Below are 19,841 nucleotides of genomic sequence, written 5' to 3' on the forward strand. Positions count from 1 at the left end.
TGGCATGGGATCCGCGGGATGAGATGGGATGGGATGGGATACGTGGGATGGGATCCCTGGGATGGGATGGGATGAGATGGGATGGGATGGGATGGGATGGGATGGGATGGGATGGGATCCCTGGGTTGCGATTGGTTAGGATGGGATACCTGGGATGGGCTGGAATCCCTGGGATGAGATCCCTGGGATGGGATGGGATGGGATGGGATGGGATGGGATGGGATGGGGTGGGATGGGATGGGACGGGATGGGATGGGATGGGACGGGATGGGATGGGATGGGATGGGATGGGATCCCTGGGATGAGATGGGATCCCTGGGATGGGATGGGATCTCTGGCATGGGTTGGGATCCCTGGGATTGGATCCCTGGGATGGGATGGGATCCCTGGAATGGGATGGGATCCCTGGCAAGGGAAGGGATGGGATTCCGGGGTTGGGAATGGATGGGTTCCCTTGGATGGGACGGGATGAGATAGGATACTTGGGATGGGAACAGATGGGATGGGATCCTTGGGATGGGATGGAATCCCTGGGATGGGATAGCTGGAATGGGATTGGATCCCTGGGATGGGATGGGATCCCTGGGATGGGATGAGATCCCTGGGGTGGGATCCCTGGGATGGGATAGGATCCCTGGGATGGGATGCCTGGGATGGCATGGGATGGGATGGCATGGCATGGGATCCCTGGGATGAGATGGGCTGGGATGGGATCCCAGAGATGGGATGGGATGGAATAAGATGGGATGGGATGGGTTCCATGGGATGGGATCCCTGGGATGGGATGGGATGGGATCCCTAGGATGGGAGAGGATCGCTGGGATTGGATCACTGGGATGGGATGGGATCCCTGGTGTGGGATTCCTAGGATGGGATGGGATGGGATGGGATGGGATGGGATGGGATGGGATCCCTGGGATGGCATGGGATCCCTGGGATGGCATGGGATGGGATCGGATGGGATGGGATGGGATCCCTGGGATGGGATGGGATGGGATCCCTGGGATGGGTTGGGATCCATGGGATGGGATGGGTTGGGATGGGATTGGATCCATGGGATGGGATGGGATGGGATCCCAGGGATGGGAACAGCTGAAATGGGATCCCTGGGATGGGATGGGATCCCTGGGATGGGATGGGATGGGTTGGAATGGGATGGGATCCCTGGGACGGGATGGGATGGGATCCCTGGGATGGGAACAGATGAAATGGGATCCATGGGATGGGATGGAATCCCTGGGATGGGATATCTGGGATGGGATGGGATCCCTGGGATGGGTTGGGATCCCTGGGATGGGATGGGATCCCTGTGTTGGGATCCCAGGAATGTGATCCCTCGTATGGGATGGGATCCCTGGGATGGGGTGGAATCCCTGGGATGGGATCCCTGGGAAGGGATGGGATCCCTGGGATGACAGGGGATCCCTGGGATGGGAGCAGATCCCTGGGATGGGATGGGATGGGATGGGATGGGATGGGATAGGATAGGATGGGATGGGACGGCATTTGATGGGATGGGATGGGATGGGATGGGATCCCTGGGATGGGATGGGATCCCTGGGATAGTGATGGGATCCCTGGGATGGGATGGGATGGGATCCCTGGATTGGGATGGGATCCCTTGGATGGGATCCCGGGGATGGGATGGGATGGAATCCCTGGAATGGGATGGGATCCCTGGAAAGGGAAGAGATGGGATTCCTGGGTTGGGAATGGATTGGATCCCTTGGATGGGACGGGGTGGGATAGGATACCTGGGATGGGAACAGATGGGATAGGATCCCTGGGATGGGATGGAATCCCTGGGATGGGATAGCTGGGATGGGATTGGATCCCTGGGATGGGATGGGATCCCTGGGATGGTATGAGATCCCTGGGATGGGATGCCTGGGATGGGATGGGATGGGATGGGATGGGATGGGATGGGATGGGATGGGATGGGTTTGGATGGGATGGGATCCCTGGGATGGGATGGGATGGGATGGGATGGGTTGGGATGGCATGGCATGGGATCCCTGGGATGAGATGGGATCCCTGGGATGGGATGGGATCTCTGGCATGGGTTGGGATCCCTGGGATTGGATCCCTGGGATGGGATGGGATCCCTGGAATGGGATGGGATCCCTGGCAAGGGAAGGGATGGGATTCCGGGGTTGGGAATGGATGGGTTCCCTTGGATGGGACGGGATGAGATAGGATACTTGGGATGGGAACAGATGGGATGGGATCCTTGGGATGGGATGGAATCCCTGGGATGGGATAGCTGGAATGGGATTGGATCCCTGGGATGGGATGGGATCCCTGGGATGGGATGAGATCCCTGGGATGGGATCCCTGGGATGGGATAGGATCCCTCGGATGGAATGCCTGGGATGGGATGGGTTTTGATGGGATGGGATCCCTGGGATGGGATGGGATGGGCTGGAATGGGATCCCTGGGATGGGATGGGATGGGATGGAATAAGATGGAATGGGATGGGTTCCATGGGATGGGATCCCTGGGATGGGATGGGATGGGATGGAATCCCTGTGATGGGATAGGATCGCTGGGATTGGATCACTGGGATGGGATGGGATCCCTCGTGTGGGATTCCTAGGATGGGATGGGATGGGATGGGATGGGATGGAATGGGATGGGATGGGATGGGATGGGATGGGATGGGATGGGATGGGTTGGGATGGGATGGGATGGGATGGGTTGGGATGGGATGGGATGGGATGCGATGGGATGGGATCCCTGGGATGGCATGGGATGGGATCGGATGGGATGGGATGGGATGGGATGCGATCCCTGGGATGGGATGGGATGGGATTGGATCCATGGGATGGGATGGGATGGGGTGGCATGGGATGGTATGGGATGGGATTGGATGGGATGGGGTGGGATGGGATGGGATCGATGGGATGGGATGGGATGGGATGAAATGGGATCCCTGGGATGGTACGGAATGGGATCCCTGGGATGGGATGGGATACCTGGTATGGGATCCCTAGGATGGGATGGGAGGGGAGGGGAGGGGATGGGATGGGATAGGATGGGATGGGATGGGGTAGGATGGGATGGGATGGGATGGGTTGGGATGGGATGGGATCCCTGGGATGGGATGGGATCCCTGGGATGGGATCTCTGGGATGGGATGGTATCCATGGGATGGGATGGGTTGGGATGGGATGGAATCCCTGGGATGGGGACCCGGGGATGGGATGGGAACTCTGGTATGGGATCCCTGGGATGGGATGGCATGGGATGGGATGGGATTGGATGGGATGGGATGGGATCGGATGGGATCCCTGGGATGGGATGGGATGGGATCCTTGGGATGGGATGGGATCCCTGGGACGGGATATCTGGGATGGGATGTGATGGGACGGGATGGGATGGGATGGGGTGGGAAGGGATGGGATGGGATGGAATGGGATGGGATGGGATGGGATGGGAAGGGTTTGGATGGGACGGGATCCCTGGGATGGGATGGGATGGGATGGGATGGGATGGGATGGGATGGGATGGGATGCCATGGCATGGGATCCGCGGGATGAGATGGGATGGGATGGGATACGTGGGATGGGATGGGATCCCTGGGATGGGATGGGATGAGATGGGATGGGATGGGATGGGATGGGATGGGATGGGATGGGATCCCTGGGTTGCGATTGGTTAGGATGGGATACCTGGGATGGGCTGGAATCCCTGGGATGAGATCCCTGGGATGGGGTGGGATGGGATGGGACGGGATGGGATGGGATCCCTGCCATGGGATGGGATGGTATGGTATAGCTGGGATGGTGTCCCTGGGATGGGATGGGATGGGATGGGATGGGATGGGATGGGATGGGATGGGATGGGGTGGGATGGGATGGGATGGGATTGGCTACAATGGGTTGGGATGGGATGGGATCGATGGGATGGGATGGGATGGGATGGAATGGGATCCCTGGGATGGTACGGAATGGGATCCCTGGGATGGGATGGGATACCTGGTATGGGATCCCTGGGATGGGATGGCATGGGATGGGATGGGATGCGATGGGATGGGGTAGGATGGGATGGGATCCCTGCGATGGGATGGGATCCCTGCGATGGGATGGGATCCCTGGGATGAGATGGGATGGGATTGGATCCCTGGGATGGGATGAGATGGGATCCCAGGGATGGGATCCCTGGATTGTGATCCCTCGTATGGGTTGGGATCCCTGGGATGGGATGGAACCTCTGGAATGGGATCCCGGGGATGGGATGGGATCCCTGGGATGGGATCCCTGTGATGGGATCCTTGGGATGGGATGGGATGCGATGGGGTAGGATGGGATGGGGTAGGATGTGATGGGATGGGTTGGGATGGGATGGGATCCCTGGGATGGGATGGGATCCCTGGGATGGGATCTCTGGGATCGGATGGTATCCATGGGATGGGATGTGTTGGGATGGGATGGAATCCCTGGGATGGGGACCCGGGGATGGGATGGGATCCCTGGTATGGGATCCCTGGGATGGGATGGGATGGGATGGGATGGGATCCCTGGGATGGGATCCCTGGAATGTGATCCCTGGAATGGGATGGGATCCCTGGGATGGGATGGAATCCCTGGGATGGGATCCCTGGGATGGATGGGATGGGTTGGAATGGGATGGGATCCCTGGGATGGGATGGCTTCCATGGGATGGGATCCCTGGGATGGGATGGGATGGGATGGGATCCCTGGGATGGGATGGGATGGGATGGGATGGGATCCCTTGGATGGGATGGGATGGGATACCTGGGATGGGATGGGATACCTGGCATGGGATGGAATCCCTGGGATGAGATCGCTGGGATGGGATATGATGGGATGGGATGCGATGGGATGGGATGGGATCCCTGCGATGGGATGGGATGGTATGGTATCCCTGGGATGGTGTCCCTGGGATGGGATGGGATGGGATGGGATGGGATGGGATAGGATAGGATGGGATCGGATGGGGTAGAATGGGATGGGTTGGGTTGGGATGGGATCCCTGGGATGGGATGGGATCCCTGGGATGGGATCTCTGGGATGGGATGGTATCCATGGGATGGGATGGGTTGGGATGGGATGGAATCCCTGGGATGGGGACCCGGGGATGGGATGGGATCTCTGGTATGGGATCCCTGGGATGGGATGGGATGGGATTGGATGAGATGGGATGGGATCGGATGGGATCCCTGGGATGGGATGGGATGGGATCCCTGGGATGGGATGGGATCCCTGGGATGGGATATCTGGGATGGGATGTGATGGGACGGGATGGGATGGGATGGGGTGCGAAGGGATGGGATGGGCTACAATGGGATGGGATGGGATGGGATGGGATGGGATGGGATGGGATGGGATGGGATCGGATGGGATCCCTGGGATGGGATGGGATGGGATCCTTGGGATGGGATGGGATCCCTGGGACGGGATATCTGGGATGGGATGTGATGGGACGGGATGGGATGGGATGGGGTGGGAAGGGATGGGATGGGATGGAGTGGGATGGGATGGGATGGGATGGGATGGGATGGGATGGGAAGGGTTTGGATGGGACGGGATCCCTGGGATGGGATGGGATGGGATGGGATGGGATGGGATGGGATGGGATGGGATGGGATGCCATGGCATGGGATCCGCGGGATGAGATGGGATGGGATGGGATACGTGGGATGGGATGGGATCCCTGGGATGGGATGGGATGAGATGGGATGGGATGGGATGGGATGGGATGGGATGGGATGGGATCCCTGGGATGCGATTGGTTAGGATGGGACACCTGGGATGGGCTGGAATCCCTGGGATGAGATCCCTGGGATGGGATGGGATGGGATGGGATGGGATGGGATGGGATGGGATGGGGTGGGATGGGATGGGATGGGGTGGGATGGGATGGGACGGGATGGGATGGGATGGGATGGGATCCCTGCGATGGGATGGGATGGTATGGTATAGCTGGGATGGTGTCCCTGGGATGGGATGGGATCCCTGGGATGGGATCCCTGGGATGGGATTGGATGGGATCCCCGGGATTGGATGGAATCCCTGGGATGGGATAGCTGGGATGGGATGGGATCCCTGGGATGGGATGGGATCCCTGGGATGGGTTGGGATCCCTGGGATGGGATGGGATGGGATGGGATGGGATGGGATGGGATGGGATGGGATGGGATAGGATGGGATGGGATGGGATCCCTGGGATGGGATAGCTGGGATGGGATGGGATCCCTGGGATGGGATGGGATCCCTGGGATGGGATCCCTGGGATGGGATGGGATGGGATGGGATCCCTGGGATGGGATGGGATGGGATCCCTGGTGTGGGATGGGATGGGATGGGATGGGATCCCTGGATTGCGTTGGGATCCCTGGGATGGGATGGGATCCGTGGGATGGGATGGGATCCGTGGGATCGGATGGGATGGGTTTGGATGGGATGGGATCCCTGGGATGGGATGGGATGGGATGGCATGGCATGGCATGGCATGGGATCCCTGGGATGAGATGGGCTGGGATGGGATCCCTGGGATGAGATGGGATGCGATGGGATGGGATGGGAATGGGATAGGATGGCATGGGTTGGCATGGGATGGGATGGGATCCCTGGGATGGGATGTGATCCCTGGAATGTGATCCGTGGGATGGGATGGGATCCCTGGGATGGGATGGGATCCCTGGGATGGGATCCCTGGGATGGGATGGGATCCCTGGGATGGGATGGGATGGGATGGGATGGGATGGGATGGGATGGGATGGGATGGGATGGGATGGGATGGGAAGGGATGGGATGGGATGGAATGGGATGGGATGGGATGGGATGGGTTCCATGGGATGGGATCCCTGGGATGGGATGGGATCCCTGGTGTGGGATTCCTAGGATGGGATGGGATGGGATGGGATGGGATGGGATGGGATGGGATGGGATGGGATGGGATGGAATGGGATCCCTGGGATGGGATCCCTGGGATGGGATGGGATGGGATCCTGTGATGGGATGGGATCCATGGGATGGGATGTGTTCTGATGGGATTGGATCCATGGGATGGGATGGGATGGGATGGGATCCCAGGGATGGGAACAGATGAAATGGGATCCCTGGGATGGGATGGGATGGGTTGGAATGCGATGGGATCCCTGGGATGGGATGGGATGGGATCCCTGGGATGGTAACAGAAGAAATGGGATCCCTGGGATGGGATGGGATGGGATGGGATCCCTGGGATGGGATGGGATGGGATGGAATAAGATGGAATGGGATGTGTTCCATGGGATGGGATTCCTGGGATGGGATGGGATGGGATAGGATCGCTGGGATTGGATCACTGGGATGGGATGGGATGGGATGGGATGGGATGGGATCCTGGGATGGGATGGGATGGGATCCCTGGTGTGGGATGGGATGGGATGGGATGGGATAGGATGGGATGGGATGGGATCCCTGGGATGGGATCCCAGGATTGGGATAGGATCCCTGGGATGGGATGGGATCCCTGGGATGGGATCCCTGGGATGGGATGGGATGGGATGGGATCCCTGGAATGGGATGGGATGGGATCCCTGGTGTGGAATGGGATGGGATGGGATGGGATCCCTGGATTGGGTTGGGATCCCTGGGATGGGATGGGATCCGTGGGATGGGATGGGATCCGTGGGATCGGATGGGATGGGTTTTGATGGGATGGGATCCCTGGGATGGGATGGGATGGGATGGCATGGCATGGCATGGCATGGCATGGGATCCCTGGGATGAGATGGGCTGGGATGGGATCCCTGGGATGAGATGGGATGCGATGGGATGGGATGGGAATGGGATAGGATGGGATGGGTTGGCATGGGATGGGATGGGATCCCTGGGATGGGATGTGATCCCTGGAATGTGATCCGTGGGATGGGATGGGATCCCTGGGATGGGATGGGATCCCTGGGATGGGATCCCTGGGATGGGATGGGATCCCTGGGATGGGATGGGATGGGATGGGATCCCTGGGATGGGATGGGATGGGAAGGGATGGGATGGGATGGAATGGGATGGGATGGGATGGGATGGCTTCCATGGGATGGGATCCCTGGGATGGGATGGGATCCCTGGTGTGGGATTCCTAGGATGGGATGGGATGGGATGGGATGGGATGGGATGGGATCCCTGGGATGGGATCCCTGGGATGGGATGGGATCGGATGGGATCGGATGGGATCGGATGGGATGCGATCCCTGGGATGGGATGGGATGGGATCCTGTGATGGGATGGGATCCATGGGATGGGATGTGTTGGGATGGGATTGGATCCATGGGATGGGATGGGATGGGATGGGATCCCAGGGATGGGAACAGATGAAATGGGATCCCTGGGATGGGATGGGATGGGTTGGAATGGGATGGGATCCCTGGGATGGGATGGGATGGGATCCCTGGGATGGTAACAGAAGAAATGGGATCCCTGGGATGGGATGGAATCCCTGGGATGGGATAGCTGGGATGCGATGGGATCCCTGGGATGGGATGGTATACCTGGGATGGGATCCCTGGGATGGGATGGGATCCCTGGGATGGCAGGGGATCCCTGGGATGGGGGCAGATCCCTGGGATGGGATGGGATGGGATGGTATACCTGGGATGGGATCCCTGGGATGGGATGGGATGAGATCCCTCGATTGGGATGGGATCCCTTGAATGGGATCCCGGGGATGGGATGGGATGGGATGAGATGGGATGGGATCCATGGGATGGGATGGGATCCCTGGGATTGGATGGGATCCCTGGGATGGGATGGGATCCGTGGGATGGGATGGGATGGGATCCCGGGGATGGGATGGGATCCCTGGGATGGGATCCTTGGGATTGGATCACTCAGAAGGGATGGGATCGGATGGGATCGCTGGGATTGGATCACTGGGATGGTATCGGATCCCTGGGACGGCCTCCCAGGGATGGGATGGGATCCCTGGGATGGGATGGGATGGGATGGGATGGGATGGGATGGGATGGGATGGGATGGGATCCCTGTGATGGGATGGGATCCCTGGGATGGCATGGGATCCCTGGGATGGTATCCCTAGGATGGGATGGGATCCCTGGGATGGGATGGGATGGGATGGGATGGGATGGGATGGGATGGGATGGGATGGGATGGGAAGGGATGGGATGGGAAGGGATGGGATGGGATGGGTTCCATGGGATGGGATCCCTGGGATGGGATAGGATCTCTGGGATTGGATCACTGGGATGGGATGGGATCCCTGGTGTGGGATTCCTAGGATGGGATGGGATGGGATGGGATGGGATGGGATGGGATGGGATGGGATGGGATGGGATGGGATCCCTGTGATGGGATGGGATCCCTGGGATGGCATGGGATGGGATCGGATGGGATGGGATGGGATGCGATGCCTGGGAAGGGATGGGATGTGATCCCTGGGATGGGATGAGATCCATGGGATGGGATGGGTTGGGATGGGATGGGATCCATGGGATGGGATGGGATGGGATGGGATGGGATGGGATGGGATCGCAGGGATGGTAACAGAAGAAATGGGATCCCTGGGATGGGATGGGATGGGATGGGATCCCTGGGATGGGATGGGATGGGATGGAATAAGATGGAATGGGATGGGTTCCATGGGATGGGATCCCTGGGATGGGATGGGATGGGATGGAATCCCTGGGATGGGATAGGATCGCTGGGATTGGATCACTGGGATGGGATGGGATGGGATCCCTGGGATGGGATGGGATGGGATCCCTGGTGTGGGATGGGATGGGATGGGATGGGATAGGATGGGATGGGATGGGATCCCTGGGATGGGATCCCTGGATTGGGATGGGATCCCTGGGATGGGATGGGATCCCTGGGATGGGATCCCTGGGATGGGATGGGATGGGATGGGATGGGATCCCTGGGATGCGATGGGATCCGTGGGATGGGATGGGATCCGTGGGATCGGATGGGATGGGTTTGGATGGGATGGGATCCCTGGCATGGGATGGGATGGGATGGGATGGGATGGGATGGGATGGGATGGCATGGCATGGCATGGCATGGCATGGCATGGCATGGGATCCCTGGGATGAGATGGGCTGGGATGGGATCCCTGGGATGAGATGGGATGCGATGGGATGGGATGGGAATGGGATAGGATGGGATGGGTTGGCATGGGATGGGATGGGATCCCTGGGATGGGATGTGATCCCTGGAATGTGATCCGTGGGATGGGATGGGATCCCTGGGATGGGATGGGATCCCTGGGATGGGATCCCTGGGATGGGATGGGATCCCTGGGATGGGATGGGATGGGATGGGATGGGATGGGATGGGATGGGATGGGATGGGATGGGATGGGATGGGAAGGGATGGGATGGGATGGAATGGGATGGGATGGGATGGGATGGGTTCCATGGGATGGGATCCCTGGGATGGGATGGGATCCCTGGTGTGGGATTCCTAGGATGGGATGGGATGGGATGGGATGGGATGGGATGGGATGGGATGGGATGGGATGGGATCCCTGGGATGGGATCCCTGGGATGGGATGGGATGGGATCGGATGGGATCGGATGGGATGCGATCCCTGGGATGGGATGGGATGGGATCCTGTGATGGGATGGGATCCATGGGATGGGATGTGTTGGGATGGGATTGGATCCATGGGATGGGATGGGATCCCAGGGATGGGAACAGATGAAATGGGATCCCTGGGATGGGATGGGATGGGATGGGTTGGAATGGGATGGGATCCCTGGGATGGGATGGGATGGGATCCCTGGGATGGTAACAGAAGAAATGGGATCCCTGGGATGGGATGGAATCCCTGGGATGGGATAGCTGGGATGCGATGGGATCCCTGGGATGGGATGGTATACCTGGGATGGGATCCCTGGGATGGGATGGGATGAGATCCCTGGATTGGGATGGGATCCCTGGGATGGGATCCCGGGGATGGGATGGGATGGGATGAGATGGGATGGGATCCATGGGATGGGATGGGATCCCTGGGATTGGATGGGATCCCTGGGATGGGATGGGATCCGTGGGATGGGATGGGATGGGATCCCTGGGATGGGATCCTTGGGATTGGATCACTCAGAAGGGATGGGATCGGATGGGATCGCTGGGATTGGATCACTGGGATGGTATCGGATCCCTGGGACGGCCTCCCAGGGATGGGATGGGATCCCTGGGATGGGATCCCTGGGATGGGATGTGATCCCTGGAATGGGATGGGATGGGATGGGATGGAATGGGATGGGATGTCTGGGATGAGATGGGATCCCTGGGATGGTATCCCTAGGATGGGATGGGATCCCTGGGATGGGATGGGATGGGATGGGATGGGATGGGATGGGATGGGATGGGAAGGGATGGGATGGGAAGGGATGGGATGGGATGGGTTCCATGGGATGGGATCCCTGGGATGGGGTAGGATCTCTGGGATTGGATCACTGGGATGGGATGGGATGCCTGGTGTGGGATTCCTAGGATGGGATGGGATGGGATGGGATGGGATGGGATGGGATGGGATGGGATGGGATGGGATGGGATGGGATGGGATCCCTGTGATGGGATGGGATCCCTGGGATGGCATGGGATGGGATCGGATGGGATGGGATGGGATGCGATGCCTGGGATGGGATGGGATGTGATCCCTGGGATGGGATGGGATCCATGGGATGGGATGGGTTGGGATGGGATGGGATCCATGGGATGGGATGGGGTGGGATGGGATGGGATGGGATGGGATGGGATGGGATCGCAGGGGTGGGAACAGATGAAATGGGATCCCTGGGATGGGATGGAATCCCTGGGATGGGATGCCTGGGATGGGATGGGATGGGTTTGGATGGGATGGGATCCCTGGGATGGGATGGGATGGGATGGCATGGCATGGGATTCCTGGGATGAGATGGGCTGGGATGGGATCCCTGGGATGGGATGGGATCCCTGGGATGGGATGGGATCTCTGGTATGGGTTGGGATCCCTGGGATTGGATCCCTGGGATGGGATGGCATCCCTGGGATGGGATGGGATCCCTGGCAAGGGAAGGGATGGGATTCCTGGGTTGGGAATGGATAGGTTCCCTTGGATGGGACGGGATGGGATGGGACCCCTGGGATGAGATGGAATCCCTGGGATGGGATAGCTGGGATGGGATTGGATCCCTGGGATGGGATGGGATCCCTGCGATGGGTTGAGATCCCTGGGATGGGATCCCTCGGATGGGATAGGATCCCTCGGATGGGATGCCTGGGATGGCATGGGATGGGATGGCACGGCATGGGATCCCTGGGATGAGATGGGCTGGGATGGGATCCCAGAGATGGGATGGGATGGGATGGAATAAGATGGGATGGGATGGGTTCCATGGGATGGGATCCCTGGGATGGGATGGGATGGGATCCCTAGGATGGGAGAGGATCGCTGGGATTGGATCACTGGGATGGGATGGGATCCCTGGTGTGGGATTCCTAGGATGGGATGGGATGGGATGGGATGGGATGGGATGGGATGGGATGGGATGGGATGGGATGGGATCCCTGGGATGGCATGGGATCCCTGGGATGGCATGGGATACGATCGGATGGGATGGGATGGGATCCCTGGGATGGGATGGGATGGGATGGGATGGGATGGGATGGGATGGGATGGGATCCCTGGGATGGGTTGGGATCCATGGGATGGGATGGGTTGGGATGGGATTGGATCCATGGGATGGGATGGGATGGGATCCCAGGGATGGGAACAGCTGAAATGGGATCCCTGGGATGGGATGGGATCCCTGGGATGGGATGGGATGGGTTGGAATGGGATGGGATCCCTGGGACGGGATGGGATGGGATCCCTGGGATGGGAACAGATGAAATGGGATCCATGGGATGGGATGGAATCCCTGGGATGGGATATCTGGGATGGGATGGGATCCCTGGGATGGGTTGGGATCCCTGGGATGGGATGGGATCCCTGTGTTGGGATCCCAGGAATGTGATCCCTCGTATGGGATGGGATCCCTGGGATGGGGTGGAATCCCTGGAATGGGATCCCTGGGATGGGATCCCTGTGATGGGATCCCTGGGATGGGATGGGATGCGATGGGGTAGGATGGGATGGGGTAGGATGTGATGGGATGGGTTGAGATGGGATGGGATCCCTGGGATGGGATCTCTGGGATCCCTGGGATGGGATCTCTGGGATCGGATGGTATCCATGGGATGGGATGTGTTGGGATGGGATGGAATCCCTGGGATGGGATGGGATGGGATGGGATGGGATCCCTGGGATGGGGACCCGGGGATGGGATGGGATCCCTGGTATGGGATCCCTGGGATGGGATGGGATGGGATGGGATCCCTGGGATGGGATCCCTGGGAAGGGATAGGTTGGAATGTGATCCCTGGAATGGGATGGGATCCCTGGGATGGGATGGAATCCCTGGGATGGGATCCCTGGGATGGATGGGATGGGTTGGAATGGGATGGGATCCCTGGGTTGGGATGGCTTCCATGGGATGGGATCCCTGGGATGGGATGGGATGGGATGGGATGGGATGGGATCCCTGGGATGGGATGGGATCCCTGGGATGGGATGGGATGGGATCCCTTGGATGGGATGGGATGCCTGGGATGGGATGGGATGGGATCCGTGGGATGGGATGTGATCCCTGGGATGGGATGGGGTGGGATGGGATTGGCTGGGATGCGATTGGATGGGATGGGATGCGATCCCTGGGATGGGATGGGATCCATGGGATGGGATCCCTGGGATGGGATGGGATCCCTGGGATGGGATGGGATGGGATGGGATGGGATGGGATGGGATGGGATGGGATGGGAAGGGATGGGATGGGATGGAATGGGATGGGATGGGATGGGATGGGTTCCATGGGATGGGATCCCTGGGATGGGATGGGATCCCTGGTGTGGGATTCCTAGGATGGGATGGGATGGGATGGGATGGGATGGGATGGGATGGGATCCCTGGGATGGGATCCCTGGGATGGGATGGGATGGGATCGGATGGGATCGGATGGGATGCGATCCCTGGGATGGGATGGGATGGGATCCTGTGATGGGATGGGATCCATGGGATGGGATGTGTTGGGATGGGATTGGATCCATGGGATGGGATGGGATCCCAGGGATGGGAACAGATGAAATGGGATCCCTGGGATGGGATGGGATGGGATGGGTTGGAATGGGATGGGATCCCTGGGATGGGATGGGATGGGATCCCTGGGATGGTAACAGAAGAAATGGGATCCCTGGGATGGGATGGAATCCCTGGGATGGGATAGCTGGGATGCGATGGGATCCCTGGGATGGGATGGTATACCTGGGATGGGATCCCTGGGATGGGATGGGATGAGATCCCTGGATTGGGATGGGATCCCTGGGATGGGATCCCGGGGATGGGATGGGATGGGATGAGATGGGATGGGATCCATGGGATGGGATGGGATCCCTGGGATTGGATGGGATCCCTGGGATGGGATGGGATCCGTGGGATGGGATGGGATGGGATCCCTGGGATGGGATGGGATCCCTGGGATGGGATCCTTGGGATTGGATCACTCAGAAGGGATGGGATCGGATGGGATCGCTGGGATTGGATCACTGGGATGGTATCGGATCCCTGGGACGGCCTCCCAGGGATGGGATGGGATCCCTGGGATGGGATCCCTGGGATGGGATGTGATCCCTGGAATGGGATGGGATGGGATGGGATGGAATGGGATGGGATGTCTGGGATGAGATGGGATCCCTGGGATGGTATCCCTAGGATGGGATGGGATCCCTGGGATGGGATGGGATGGGATGGGATGGGATGGGATGGGATGGGATGGGATGGGAAGGGATGGGATGGGAAGGGATGGGATGGGATGGGTTCCATGGGATGGGATCCCTGGGATGGGGTAGGATCTCTGGGATTGGATCACTGGGATGGGATGGGATGCCTGGTGTGGGATTCCTAGGATGGGATGGGATGGGATGGGATGGGATGGGATGGGATGGGATGGGATGGGATCCCTGTGATGGGATGGGATCCCTGGGATGGCATGGGATGGGATCGGATGGGATGGGATGGGATGCGATGCCTGGGATGGGATGGGATGTGATCCCTGGGATGGGATGGGATCCATGGGATGGGATGGGTTGGGATGGGATGGGATCCATGGGATGGGATGGGATGGGATGGGATGGGATGGGATGGGATGGGATGGGATCGCAGGGGTGGGAACAGATGAAATGGGATCCCTGGGATGGGATGGAATCCCTGGGATGGGATGCCTGGGATGGGATGGGATGGGTTTGGATGGGATGGGATCCCTGGGATGGGATGGGATGGGATGGCATGGCATGGGATTCCTGGGATGAGATGGGCTGGGATGGGATCCCTGGGATGGGATGGGATCCCTGGGATGGGATGGGATCTCTGGTATGGGTTGGGATCCCTGGGATTGGATCCCTGGGATGGGATGGCATCCCTGGGATGGGATGGGATCCCTGGCAAGGGAAGGGATGGGTTTCCTGGGTTGGGAATGGATAGGTTCCCTTGGATGGGACGGGATGGGATGGGACCCCTGGGATGAGATGGAATCCCTGGGATGGGATACCTGGGATGGGATTGGATCCCTGGGATGGGATGGGATCCCTGCGATGGGTTGAGATCCCTGGGATGGGATCCCTCGGATGGGATAGGATCCCTCGGATGGGATGCCTGGGATGGCATGGGATGGGATGGCATGGCATGGGATCCCTGGGATGAGATGGGCTGGGATGGGATCCCAGAGATGGGATGGGATGGGATGGAATAAGATGGGATGGGATGGGTTCCATGGGATGGGATCCCTGGGATGGGATGGGATGGGATCCCTAGGATGGGAGAGGATCGCTGGGATTGGATCACTGGGATGGGATGGGATCCCTGGTGTGGGATTCCTAGGATGGGATGGGATGGGATGGGATGGGATGGGATGGGATGGGATGGGATGGGATGGGATGGGATGGGATGGGATGGGATGGGATGGGATGGGATCCCTGGGATGGCATGGGATCCCTGGGATGGCATGGGATACGATCGGATGGGATGGGATGGGATCCCTGGGATGGGATGGGATGGGATGGGATGGGATGGGATGGGATCCCTGGGATGGGTTGGGATCCATGGGATGGGATGGGTTGGGATGGGATTGGATCCATGGGATGGGATGGGATGGGATCCCAGGGATGGGAACAGCTGAAATGGGATCCCTGGGATGGGATGGGATCCCTGGGATGGGATGGGATGGGTTGGAATGGGATGGGATCCCTGGGACGGGATGGGATGGGATCCCTGGGATGGGAACAGATGAAATGGGATCCATGGGATGGGATGGAATCCCTGGGATGGGATATCTGGGATGGGATGGGATCCCTGGGATGGGTTGGGATCCCTGGGATGGGATGGGATCCCTGTGTTGGGATCCCAGGAATGTGATCCCTCGTATGGGATGGGATCCCTGGGATGGGGTGGAATCCCTGGAATGGGATCCCTGGGATGGGATCCCTGTGATGGGATCCCTGGGATGGGATGGGATGCGATGGGGTAGGATGGGATGGGGTAGGATGTGATGGGATGGGTTGGGATGGGATGGGATCCCTGGGATGGGATCTCTGGGATCCCTGGGATGGGATCTCTGGAATCGGATGGTATCCATGGGATGGGATCTGTTGGGATGGGATGGAATCCCTGGGATGGGATGGGATGGGATGGGATGGGATCCCTGGGATGGGGACCCGGGGATGGGATGGGATCCCTGGTATGGGATCCCTGGGATGGGATGGGATGGGATGGGATGGGATCCCTGGGATGGGATCCCTGGGATGGGATAGGTTGGAATGTGATCCCTGGAATGGGATGGGATCCCTGGGATGGGATGGAATCCCTGGGATGGGATCCCTGGGATGGATGGGATGGGTTGGAATGGGATGGGATCCCTGGGTTGGGATGGCTTCCATGGGATGGGATCCCTGGGATGGGATGGGATGGGATGGGATGGGATCCCTGGGATGGGATGGGATCCCTGGGATGGGATGGGATGGGATCCCTTGGATGGGATGGGATGCCTGGGATGGGATGGGATCCGTGGGATGGGATGTGATCCCTGGGATGGGATGGGGTGGGATGGGATTGGCTGGGATGCGATTGGATGGGATGGGATGCGATCCCTGGGATGGGATGGGATCCCTGGGATGGGATGGGATCCATGGGATGGGATGGGTTGGGATGGGATTGGATCCATGGGATGTGATGGGATGTGATCCGAGGGATGGGAACAGATGAAATGGGATCCCTGGGATGGGATGGAATCCCTGGGATGGGATGGCTGGGATGGGATGGGATCCCTGGGATGGGATGGGATGGGATGGGTTGGAATGGGATGGGATCCCTGGGATGGGATGGAATGGGATCCCTGGGATGGGATGGGATGGGTTTGGATGGGATGGGATCCCTGGGATGGGATGGGAACAGATGAAATGGGATCCCTGGGATGAGATGGAATCCCCGGGATGGGATGGGATGGGATGGGATGGGATCCCTGGATTGGGATGGGATCCCTGGGATGGGATGGGATCCGTGGGATGGGAACAGATGAAATGGGATCCCTGGGATGAGATGGAATCCCCGGGATGGGATGGGATGGGATGGGATCCCTGGGATGGGATGGGATGGCATGGCATGGGATCCCTGGGATGAGATGGGCTGGGATGGGATGGGATGGGAATGGGATAGGATGGGATGGTTTGGCATGGGATGGGATGGGATCCCTGGGATGGGATGTGATCCCTGGAATGTGATCCGTGGGATGGGATGGGATCCCTGGGATGGGATGGGATCCCTGGGATGGGATCCTTGGGCTTGGATCACTCAGAAGGGATGGGATCGGATGGGATCCCTGGGATGGGATCCCTTGGATGGTATCGGATCCCTGGGATGGGATGGGATGGGATCCGTGGGATGAGATGTGATCCCTGGGATGGGATGGGGTGGGATGGGATTGGCTGGGATGCGATTGGATGGGATGGGATGTGATCCCTGGGATGGGATGGGATCCATGGGATGGGATCCCTGGGATGGGATGGGATCCCTGGGATGGGATGGGATGGGATGGGATGGGATGGGATGGGATGGGATGGGATGGGATGGGATGGGATGGGAAGGGATGGGATGGGATGGAATGGGATGGGATGGGATGGGATGGGTTCCATGGGATGGGATCCCTGGGATGGGATGGGATCCCTGGTGTGGGATTCCTAGGATGGGATGGGATGGGATGGGATGGGATGGGATGGGATGGGATGGGATCCCTGGGATGGGATCCCTGGGATGGGATGGGATGGGATCGGATGGGATCGGATGGGATGCGATCCCTGGGATGGGATGGGATGGGATCCTGTGATGGGATGGGATCCATGGGATGGGATGTGTTGGGATGGGATTGGATCCATGGGATGGGATGGGATCCCAGGGATGGGAACAGATGAAATGGGATCCCTGGGATGGGATGGGATGGGATGGGTTGGAATGGGATGGGATCCCTGGGATGGGATGGGATGGGATCCCTGGGATGGTAACAGAAGAAATGGGATCCCTGGGATGGGATGGAATCCCTGGGATGGGATAGCTGGGATGCGATGGGATCCCTGGGATGGGATGGTATACCTGGGATGGGATCCCTGGGATGGGATGGGATGAGATCCCTGGATTGGGATGGGATCCCTGGGATGGGATCCCGGGGATGGGATGGGATGGGATGAGATGGGATGGGATCCATGGGATGGGATGGGATCCCTGGGATTGGATGGGATCCCTGGGATGGGATGGGATCCGTGGGATGGGATGGGATGGGATCCCTGGGATGGGATGGGATCCCTGGGATGGGATCCTTGGGATTGGATCACTCAGAAGGGATGGGATCGGATGGGATCGCTGGGATTGGATCACTGGGATGGTATCGGATCCCTGGGACGGCCTCCCAGGGATGGGATGGGATCCCTGGGATGGGATCCCTGGGATGGGATGTGATCCCTGGAATGGGATGGGATGGGATGGGATGGAATTGGATGGGATGTCTGGGATGAGATGGGATCCCTGGGATGGTATCCCTAGGATGGGATGGGATCCCTGGGATGGGATGGGATGGGATGGGATGGGATGGGATGGGATGGGATGGGATGGGATGGGATGGGAAGGGATGGGATGGGAAGGGATGGGATGGGATGGGTTCCATGGGATGGGATCCCTGGGATGGGGTAGGATCTCTGGGATTGGATCACTGGGATGGGATGGGATGCCTGGTGTGGGATTCCTAGGATGGGATGGGATGGGATGGGATGGGATGGGATGGGATGGGATGGGATGGGATGGGATGGGATGGGATCCCTGTGATGGGATGGGATCCCTGGGATGGCATGGGATTGGATCGGATGGGATGGGATGGGATGCGATGCCTGGGATGGGATGGGATGTGATCCCTGGGATGGGATGGGATCCATGGGATGGGATGGGTTGGGATGGGATGGGATCCATGGGATGGGATGGGATGGGATGGGATGGGATGGGATGGGATGGGATCGCAGGGGTGGGAACAGATGAAATGGGATCCCTGGGATGGGATGGAATCCCTGGGATGGGATGCCTGGGATGGGATGGGATGGGTTTGGATGGGATGGGATCCCTGGGATGGGATGGGATGGGATGGCATGGCATGGGATTCCTGGGATGAGATGGGCTGGGATGGGATCCCTGGGATGGGATGGGATCCCTGGGATGGGATGGGATCTCTGGTATGGGTTGGGATCCCTGGGATGGGATGGGATCC

This window comes from Sturnus vulgaris, chromosome W, assembly GCF_052056855.1.
Source record: "Sturnus vulgaris isolate bStuVul1 chromosome W, bStuVul1.hap1, whole genome shotgun sequence".
In the NCBI taxonomy this organism is placed as follows: domain Eukaryota; kingdom Metazoa; phylum Chordata; class Aves; order Passeriformes; family Sturnidae; genus Sturnus; species Sturnus vulgaris.